The sequence below is a fragment of the Helianthus annuus genome, chromosome 9 (assembly GCF_002127325.2).
Source record: "Helianthus annuus cultivar XRQ/B chromosome 9, HanXRQr2.0-SUNRISE, whole genome shotgun sequence".
Taxonomy (NCBI): Eukaryota; Viridiplantae; Streptophyta; class Magnoliopsida; order Asterales; family Asteraceae; genus Helianthus; species Helianthus annuus.
The window spans coordinates 102,009,080-102,020,796 of NC_035441.2; positions in this window are offsets into that span (position 1 = coordinate 102,009,080).

The following is an 11,717-nucleotide window of genomic DNA, read 5'->3' on the forward strand; positions in this document are numbered from 1 at the left end:
TTCAAAAGTGTTGGCTTCTTCGATTGAAAGATGGGGTTCGATTGGTCTAGAACATTCTAGAACTTCTGAACCATCCTCTCAATACCGTTTCCAAGATGTCCGATAAGGTGCCCACCTTATCGGACACCTTATTGGACATCTTGGAAACTGTAATGAAGAGGTTGGTTTAGAGGTTCTTGAATATTCTAGACGAACCGAACCCCAAATTTCATTCAAAAAGTCAACTCTTTTGAAGACATCCCTGGTGTTCTGGTCATTGGAAGTCAGGATCGACCATCAGCTAACCGATGATGTTAGAATGGGCTAATGCAAACTATGCTTGTATAAGAAAGAATTTCTTCATTCGGAAAACGTGTTTGACAGGTTAGTAGTTGGTATGAATCGTTCTAACCATAGAGATTGCTGGTGAGATTAAGAAGTGCAAGTTCAGCACAGCTAAGGAAGAGTTTGATAAATTGGATAAGTACCTCAAAGCTTTCAAGGGTTTTAGCATGAAAGTTGGGTTATTACACGATAAGTTAATCAAACTTGAAACGCTTGTGCTTGATTCAGAAGGTGCATTGGACATAAAGCAGTGCATGGAGGCAACACATGAACATAAACGCATAAAGATGAGTTTAAGAAAGTAAATGCTTGCGTATGGAGTTGAGAGGAAGTGCTAAAATCTATCAGGAGATTTAAGTTATTTTAAAGAAGAAATTTGAGATGCAAGATGTTAGGTTCAAGAAGGTGGTGAATGCACCATGGTAAGCTCTATCAATTCTCACAAAGGAGTTTTTCTAAGATATGGTAAGTTGTAAAACAAGATGGGGTTCACTAAATGTGTTTCATTATTCAGAGGTTTTATAGTTCACCATAAAATGAAAACTAACTTAATTATGATATGATAGAGCCTACCATGGTGCATTCACCACCTTCTTGAACCTAAGTTCATGCCACTCAACTTTCTGCTTTATAATACCCGAAATCTCCTGACAGTTGTTAGCACTTCCCTTCAACTCCTTACGCTGGGCATCTACATTCTTTAACTCATCTTTGATGAGTTTATGTTCATGTGTTGCCTCCATGTACTGCTTTATGTCCAACGCACCCTCTGAATAAAGCATAAGTGTTTCAAGTGTGATTAACGTATCGCGTAAAAACCCAACTTTCATGGCAAAATTCTCAAAAGCTTTCAGGTACTTATCCCATTTATCAAACTCATCCTTAGTTGTGGGGAGCTTGCCCTTCTTAATCTTACCACCAATCTCTATAGTTAGTAGACAAATCATACCCACCACTAATTAACTTGTCATGCACGTCTTCCGGATGAAGAAATTCTTTCTTATACAAGCATAGTTTGTAGTAGCCCATCCTAACATCATCGGTTAGCTGTTGGTCAATGCTGACTACGTTGACCAGAATACGGAAGTCTTCAAAAGAGTTGGCTTCTTCGAATGAAAGATGGGGTTCAGTTGGTCTAGAACATTCTAGAACTTCGATAAGGTGGCCACCTTATCGGACATCTTGGAAACGGTAATGAAGAGGTTGGTTCAGAGGTTCTAGAATATTGTAGACCATCCGAACCCCAAATTTCATTGGAAAAGTCAACTCTTTTGAAGACTTCCCTGGTGGTCAATGGATGTCAGGATCGACCATCAGCTAACCGATGATGTTAGAATGGGCTATACAAACTATGCTTGTATATGAAAGAATTTCTTCATTCAGAAGACATTCAGAAGACGTGTATGACAGGTTAGTGGTTGGTATGAATCGTTCAAACCATAGAGATTGCTGGTGAGATTAAGAAGTGCAAGCTCAACACAGCTAAGGAAGAGTTTGATAAATAGGATAAGTACCTCAAAGCTTTCGATGGTTATGGCATGAAAGTTAGGTTATTACACGATAAGTTAATCACACTTGAAACGCTTGTGCTTGATTCAGAAGGTGCATTGGACATAAAGCAGTACATGGAGGCAACACATGAACATAAATGCATAAAGATGAATAAAAGAAACTAAATGCCATGCGTAAGGAGTTGAAAGTAAGTTCTAAAAACTGTCAGGAGATTTCGGGAATTTTAAAGCAGAAATTTGAGATGCAAGAACTTTGGTTCAAGAAGGTGGTGAATGCACCATGGTAAGCTCTATCAATTCTCACAAAAGAGTTTTTCCAAGATATGCTAACCTGTAAAACAAGATGTGGTTCACTAAATGTGGTTCACTATTCATAGGTTTTACTGTTCACCAGAAAAAGAAAAACAACTTAATGACGTCATGATAGAGCCTACCATGGTGCATTCACCACCTTCTTGAACCTAAGTTCATGCCTCTCAAAATTCTGCTTTATAATACCCGAAATCTCATGATGGTTGTTAGCACTTCCCTTCAACTCCTTACGCATGGCAGCTACATTCTTTAACTCATCTTTGACGAGTTCACGTTCATGTGTTGCCTCCATGTACTGCTTTATGTCCAATGCACCTTCTGAAACAAGCAGAAGCGTTTCAAGTGTGATTAACTTATCGCGTAAAAACCCAACTTTCATGGCAAAATTCTCAAAAGCTTTCAGGTACTTATCCCATTTATCAAACTCTTCCTTAGTTGTGGTGAGCTTGCACTTCTTAATCTTACCAGCAATATCTACGGTTAGTAGATAAATCATATCCACCACGAACTTGTCATACACGTCTTCCGGATGAAGAAATTCTTTCTTATACAAGCATAGTTTGTAGTAGTCCATCCTAACATCATCGGTTAGCTGATGGTCAATGCTCACTACGTTGACCAGAATACGTAAGTCTTCAAAAGCTTTGGCTTCTTCGAATGAAAGATGGGGTTCGGTTGGTCTGGAACATTCTAGAACTTCTAAACCATCCTCTCAATACGGTTTCCAAGATGTCCGATAAACCTTATCAGAAATCTTGGAAACGGTAATGAAGAGGTTGGTTCAGAGGTTCTTAAATATTCTAGACCAACCCAACCCCAAATTTCTTTCGAAAAGTCAACTCTTTTGAAGACTTCCCTGGTGTTCTGGTCAATGGAGGTCAGGATCGACCATCAGCTAACCGATGATGTTAGAATGGGCTACTACAAATTATGCTTTTATAAGAAAGAATTTCTTCTTCCGGAAGATGTGTATGACAGGTTAGTGGTTGGTATGAATCGTTCTAACCGTAGAGATTGCTGGTGAGATTAAGAAGTGCAAGCTCAGCATAGCTAAAGAGTTTGATAAATGGGATAAGTACCTGAAAGCTTTGGAGGGTTTTGGCATGAAAGATGGGTTATTACACGATATGTTAATCACACTTGAAACGCTTGTGCTTGATTCAGAAGGTGCATTAACATAAAGCAGTAAATGGAGGCAACACATGAACATAAACGCATAAATATGAGTTAATGAAAGGAAATGGCATGCGTAAGGAGTTGGAAGGAAGTGCTAAAAACTGTCAGGAGATTTCGGGTATTTTAAAGCAGAAATTTGAGATGCAAGAACTTAGGTTCAAGAAGGTGGTGAATGCACCATGGTAAGCTCTATCAATTCTCACAAAGGAGTTTTTCCAAAATATAGTAAGCTGTAAAACAAAATGTGGTTCATTATTCATAGGTTTTATAGTTCACCATAAAAAGAAAACCAACTTAATGACTCTATGATAGAGCCTACCATGGTGCATTCACCACCTTCTTCAACCTAAGTTCATGCCTCTCTACTTTTTGCTTTATAATACTCGAAATCTCCTAACGGTTGTTAGCACTTCCCTTCAACTCCTTTCGCATGGCAGCTACATTCTTTAACTCATCTTTGATGAGTTTATGTTCATGTGTTGCATCAATGTACTCCTTTATGTCCAATGCACCTTCTGAATCAAGCACAAGCGTTTCAAGTGTGATTAACTTATCGCGTAAAAACCCAACTTTCATGGCAAATTTCATAAACGCTTTCAGGTACTTATCCCATTTAGAACTCTTCCTTAGTTGTGGTGAGCTTGCGCTTCTTAATCTTACCAGCAAACTCTACGGTTAGTAGATAAATCATACTCACCACTAACTTGTCATACACGTCTTCCGGATGAAGAAATTCTTTCTTATACAAGCATAGTTTGTAGTAACCCATCCTAACATCATCGGTTAGCTGATGGTTAATGCTGACTACGTTGACCAGAATACGGAAGTCTTCAAAAGAGTTGGCTTCTTCGATTGAAAGATGGGGTTCGGTTGGTCTGGAACATTCTAGAACTTTTAAACCATCCTCTCAATACCGTTTGTAGGTCCCTTTCCGGAGGATGACGAACCTAAACCTTGTTATACAAACCTACTAGCGAGTGCGGAATCCAAGCTAGCAAGCAAACCGGGATGAAGCAAGTATAAACACAACACACAAGGTTCACCGATTAACACCAATGTATTAATACGTATGAAGGTTCCAGTTACAAGCACAATGTTTACAAATCTAACTTGCAAACTCTCACTATGTGTGTGTGTGTTTTGGATAGAATGCTCTCAGCTCTATCTTTCTGTCTGTCTTTCTAAGTGTCTAAGTGAAACACAACACACTGCATGGGTATATATATACCCATACACAGCAGGTCTGACCGAAGGATCCGATAGATGGTCCGAAGGATCATCTTTCGAATACGATGCTTTCGAAGGATCAGCAAGGACCTCGAAAGATTGTCTTTCGAGGTCTATCTATCGAAGCATATCTTTCGAGGAGATCGAAGGATCCACATTATCCTTCGATCTCTTATCCTTCGAGACAGACTACCATCTTTCTAACTGTTTACCAAGTCAAACCAGGAGGACGGTTGACTTGGTCAACTTACAGGACTGACACGGACATCGTTTACATCGTGACCGAATATAGACAAAGTACAGACACAAGTGCACCAACAAACTCCCCCTTGGCTGTAGCTTTGTCTTTATCTTCTATAGTTGTAGACTCGTCTCGAACTTCGATGGTCTTTGGTCTTCGAGTTCTCAAAACTCTGATGTCCTTTCAAGTCTTCAATGTCGGAGGATCTTCAAAGTCTTCACGTCTTGAAAGCAGAGAGTGTATCAACAAACTACCCGTATCATGTAGGAAGTGTGTTGACAAACTCCCCCTTAACATAAACTCCCCCTTGAGTTATGCTCGTGAAATACTTGAGCTTTATGAAGTGAGATCCTTGTGGTGTTGATGATGGTCAGCGGCTACTCGATCATTTTCATCCTTTGAGTGCCTTCACGTCGTGTCTTCATTCCAAAGCTTTGTCATCGACCATGTTCTCCTAGCCTTTAGAATCTGCACATGCAAGAAATCTAAACGCGTAATGAGAACAACTGCTTGGAATAGTTAGCATAAACAAATGACACACGAATGACCATGTCACAATCAAACACCGTCCGACAGTTTGAAAGTTTAATAAATTTGTCAATTTTAGACTTAACTTTCAAAACTTGCAAATTTCGACCGTTTATGAAGATTTAGTCAATTTGGTTTTCGTTCAGGTTTCAGGTAACGAAGACTCGAGCTCCAACATCGTACGATCGAAAATAAAGTAGAAATAAAATCTTTTTGGCTTTTATAAAGTTTATATTAAAACACACATAAAATCTTTTTGGTATTTTTGAAATTAAAAGACAACAATTTAAAATCCTTTGAGTGTTATCAAACGACATCACCGCTAATGTCGTGCTGATCTGCACCAAACGACGAAACTGTTTAAAAGAAAACAATAAAAGTTAGGCAGTAAATAGATAAATATACACAAACATTCTTTTTGCGAGTTTCGAGGGTAAGAGAATCATATCAGTGTACGGTCATGCCAAAACACTCTTGTTGTTCAGTTAGTTAACATTAAGATAAGCATCCTATAACAATTATCGGTATTGTTGTCCACTTAAGCTCAACTTATCAGATGTAATCATGGCGAGGGGATACGTTAAGGTATGATTTATACTTACCGACCGGTGTTCATCCACATCACGACACATTCCCGTATCAAGGTATGCACGAGAGTTCATCTTACCGGTGAGTATACCGATTATCATCTATTTGACCGTATAAGCTGTGAGGTACTCACTTATTTTGATTTGAAAACAAGCCCTATGTGATATAATCACTTATTGATGAGGAACTTGATTTTCATATGCATGAGGGCACAGGTGCAAGTCCGTGAACAGGTCAGTACTTCCGTACAGCAGAGAGACGAACTTGACACCCGGATAGATGTGATATTTTATCACTTATTTGTAGGGACATGTGATTGTTTATCACTTATTGAGGTCGAATGCAGTATGTATTATGTACACTATGTATAGTATCATGGAAGATCTAGACTTGCGTCCCCGTTATTTTTCGGTAAAAGATACAACCATGATACCCAGATGATAAGCAACATAAAGACCGAATATCTCAGAACCTCGGCAATCTATCAAACGAAATTTCGGTACTAAGACCATATGCCAATGAATGGTTCGATTAAGATTTATATCACCCTGCACACTTTAAAATGATTGTGAGCCTACCGATACATCTTATATAGAGCTGCTTATCGTTTTTCATTTAAGGTTTAAAGAGGTTTGGATAGACCACTGATGTACTATCATTTTCTCTTTTGCTCGCCAGGAGACTCATTTTTGTTTTTCTATTGTTTTTGTGTTTTTGGAATTTTTCGATGTTTTTGGATTTTCAGATTTTTGGATTTACTCCCCCTAAAATCAATAAACTAAGATAAATTTAAAACACACAAAGGTATTTACAAAAATGATTTTCCGTTGTTGGTTTTACTCTTTCTTGACCTTAATGCCGTTTACCAATAATAAGAAGTCAAATCTAGATTTGTCAAAAGCTTTGGTAAATAAGTCGGCACGTTGGTCATCGGTGTGGACCTTAACAACATCGATTAGCCTTTTCTCAAAGCAATCACGTATGAAGTGATATTTGATTTCGATGTGTTTGGTCTTTGAATGCTGGACAGGATTTTTAGTGATATCTAAAGCAGCAGAATTATCAACGTAAATAGGAGTAGTTAGGAATTCAAAACCGTAGTCCCGCAATTGTTGTTGGATCTAAAGAACTTGGGAGCAACAACTTGAGGCAGCAATGTATTCAGCTTCGCATGTTGATGTAGCGACGCATGTCTGCTTCTTGCACTGCCATGTGACTAGGCGATTTCCTAAAAACTGACATCCAGCCGTTGTGGATTTGCCGTCGATTTTGCATCCGCCAAAATCAGAATCACTGAATGCGACCAAGTCAAAGTTATTATCCCTAGGATACCACAGACCGGTGTCGGGGTAAGCCTTCAAATAACGAAAAATCCTTTTGACAGCTGCAAGATGTGAGGCCTTCGGGTTAACTTGATATCTGGCAAGCAGGCACGTTGGGTACATTATATCTGGCCTTGATGCTGTGAGGTACATAAGGGATCCGATCATCGCGCGATAGTATGAAGGGCTAACAGGTTCACCCTTCAAGTCAGGAGTAATTCCGTGATTAGTTGGCAATGGGGTACCAATGGGCGTTGCATCGGACATCTGAAACCGGCTCAAGATGTCGCCAACATATTTAGTCTGATGGATGAATATCCCAGACTCCGTTTGTTGCACTTGTAGGCCCAAGAAGAAATTCATTTCCCCCATAGCACTCATCTCGAATTTATCCTGCATAATGCGCTCGAAATTCCTACACAAAACATCATTAGTAGAACCAAAAATAATATCATCAACATATACCTGTACCAGAAGAAGATCTCCATCTTGTTCTTTGATGAAGAGAGTACAATCGATAAGACCTCTTCGAAAACCGTTCTCCAGCAGATATGTAGATAAGGTTGCATACCAAGCTCGTGGCGCTTGATGAAGACCATAGAGAGCTTTGTTGAGCAACCAAACCCGATCGGGATGGACAGGATCTTCAAAACCTGGAGGCTGTTCGACATATACCTCTTCTTCAACCACACCATGTAGAAATGCACTTTTGACGTCCATCTGGTAAACCTTGAATCCTTTGAATAAGGCATAAGCCAGAAAGATCCGAATAGCTTCCAGACGTGCAACTGGTGCATAGACTTCGTTGTAGTCGATCCCTTCTATCTGACAAAAACCTTGAACGACTAAACGAGCTTTGTTCCGAATAACCACTCCACGGTCGTCTTTCTTGCATTTGAAGACCCATCGAGTGCCAATCTTCTTGTAGTTCTCAGGCTTTTCAACAAGCTTCCAAACACCAAGCTTGTGAAATTGCTGTAATTCTTCCTGCATGGCTTCAACCCAAGCACTGTCTTTCAATGCTTCTTTCCACGACTTTGGTTCTTCTTGTGACACGTAACACGCGAAGGACCAGTCATTTTGTTGGCCAGATTCTCTTATAGCTGAATACAAACCAGCATTTCGGTTGTTTCTCAGCTGATTACGCGTCTGCACACCGCGATGGACATCTCCTATAATGTTCTGCTGGGGGTGGGTATCATGAATCCTCATTTCAGGATTATCTGGCACACGTGCATTGATACCCAAATTGGTAAGATTAAGATCAACAACCAACTCCACACCAGGAATGTGGGTAGAGGTGGATGCATTCCCTTCAGCAGTGTCTATATTCTGCGTATGAGGTGTATCACCAGAGGCACCTTGAACAGGAGCAGCTGGAGCTGAGGATCCTTCAGCTGCATCATGATATTCATCATCTTCAGAAGAATCAGTATAATCAGCAGCATCTTCATAAACCTCATTTTGAACCATATTGTTGACTGACGAAGAAGCTTGAGGGTCAACAACAATAGGTCTAACCAATGGCGAGACAGCAGCGTTGTCACTTTCCAACAACATCCTAGCCGCTGCTGATTCTTCGTCAAAGGTTGGCAGATTGAAGGAGTCAAATAGCCCATCATAATCGAACATCCACGGATCACCCGGAGCCCTAACAGGACTCGTGTACCTTTGCACCCTAACTTCGCTCCATAGCTCAATCTTTTTGGTAGCTAGATTCCAAACACGAAAATTCGGAGTAGCATATCCAAGGAAGAAACCCTCGATAGCTCTTGCACCAAACTTTCCATCCGGCTCAATCATAGTACATGGAGCACCAAACGGTTCAAGGTAAGAAAGATCCGGTTTCCTTTTCTGAAGGAGTTCGAAACAAGTCTTGCCATGTCTCTTTACTGTAAGAACTCTGTTTAACGTGTAGCATGCAGCCGATACAGCCTCCCCCCAGAATTGAATAGGGAGTTCCGACTCTACTAACATTGTTCTTGCAGTTTCGATAATCGTTCGATTCTTCCTCTCCGCGACACCATTTTGTTGTGGAGTATATCGAGAACTGTACTCATGAAGAATGCCTTTAGAAGTACAAAACTCATCCATAACTTGATTCTTGAATTCAGTTCCATTGTCGCTTCGGATCCTCTTTACTTTCAACGAATAGAGATTCTCCAACATTGTAAGAAGATCCTTGAGGATGCCAGGAGTTTGACTCTTGTGTGCCATGAAGGATACCCAAGAAAATCTAGAGTAATCATCAGTAACAACTAGACAATAGGCATCACCGAACGTTGTCTTGTGTTTCATAGGTCCAAAAAGGTCCATATGAAGACGTTCGAGAGGCATGCTGACAGTGTTGATTTTCTTCAACGGGTGAGACTTCTTCGTTTGCTTCCCTTTTTGGCACGAGACACAGATATCTTGTAGATGAAAACTTCTCACAGGCACACCATTCACAAGATTATTTTTCACCAAATGGTTCATCTTTCTCAAGTGAATGTGTCCCATTCTTTTGTGCCAAGATATAGACTCCTTTTCTGTGGCTTTTGAGACAAAGCAAGTGACTTGTGCAGATGTTGTAATCGCCTGGCTCATGTCAAGAATATAAAGATCATTAACTCTCGGAGCCGATAAGAGAATCCATTCTTGTGGAATTTTGAATCCAGGTTTCAGCACATAGCAGCCGGCATCATCAAAATGCACGGTGAATTTCTTATCACAGATTTGTGACACACTGAGAAGATTATGATCAATTTGCTTAACATAATTAATCTTATCGAAGCACACCATGCCATTTGAAATACTTCCTTCTCCAGTGATAAATCCGCCTTTGTCACCCGCAAAAGCAACATACCCTCCTCTAATGTTTCTCACGTCGTATAGGAGCCGTAAGTCGCCAGTCATGTGCCTGGATGCTCCACTATCAACAATCCAATGACTATTAATAGTTCCTCCTAGAACATCCTGCACATGTCATTTAAACACATCAGTTGAGAATGGGGACCCAAGCCTTAGTGGTCTTGGGTCGTCCCTGAGCATCACGAAACGTGATATCAATCTCTTGATGGTTTTCAAGAATAATTGCTCCCCCTGAATTGTCACCCGACTTAGGTAACCAAGTTCGTCTGTGCCTACCAGTTTTTGAAGATTCTGGTTTTACAGGTTGTGACACACTTGGTTCCCTTTGAACTGTTTTAATCTCAGATTTTAAAGCTTTTTCAACAGTTTTCATGTTCTTACGTCGTTGTTTAGTTTCTTGTTCTTTTACAGTTCGTTTATCTTGTTTAGGTGAAACTGACCGACGTTGTGGATGAACTGTTTCAGGTGGAGTTTTCTCAACAAATTTACTCTTTGGAGCATTTGGGCAGTTTCTGATGATGTGCCCAATTTCTCCACATTTAAAACATGTTCTCCTTTCAACAGATTTTGGAGAACTTGATTGACCACAAGATGTCGAACTCGTGGAACCCGAGGTACTAGCCTTTTCAGCACACCCATTTGTGCGTTGAGTGTAATTGTTATCACTGTTACGCTTTAAGATTGTTACTTGTTTTACAAAATCCGTGTTAGATTTGTTTTCAAAAGTTTCAATCTTATCAGTACCCTTGGATGACACGAACTTGACATCTTTTGCTTTCTTTTGAAAACGAGCTCCTTTTGTTTCAGACTTCATCTGAGAAACTTTATGCTTTTGAGCTCGTTTGACTGGTTGTTTACCATTAGAAGCAGCAGGTTGTTGAGTGGTTGAAGATTTTTGTTTACCAAACTGTTTTCTAATCTCAGCCTTAGGAATTGGATCACAGTGTGTTACCACAATTCCCGGAAGTGTTTTTCCCAAAAATTTGTTTGTGTTGTCTTCAAAGACTTTGTCAATCAAAGATTTATTTACATTTTTAATTGGGAAAACATGATCTGAGTAGATTTTATTATCTCCAACCAATGTATACAGCACGTTACTGCTTTTAACAGTAGTCACACCTGTCTTATCAGCTTTGACAGGATCAATCACTTGCTTCTTAACAGATGGAACCTCAGGAGTATCAGGATCACAAAGGATGTGATTCTCTCGTGGAATATCTACTCCTTTCATCTTGCTAAGTGATTTGTCCTGATCACTTACAGCCACTTCTGATTCATCATCCGATGTCTCATAGTCCTCGATAATTGGAGGACTTTGCTTCATGGATGATGAAGTTTCTTGTTCCTTAGAGGCTGTGTTCGAAGAATTGTCCGGTTTGAACCCAAGGCCAGTAGCAAACTCCTCAACATCAAGAGGCACACTAGGTTCATACCGAGGCATTTCCTCCTCATCAGGCATCTTGGTATAGTTGTTCATCAAAGGGGGCGGACATTTCCTATACCCTATGCCTTTCTGATTTCCCTTCGGTTGTTGAACCTCGATGATGTGATCAAGCACAAATTGGGAGTTAGAATAACTATCCAATTTCTGTTTGATCGCATCATGCTCACATTGGGCAATGGCTAATTGCTTCTTAG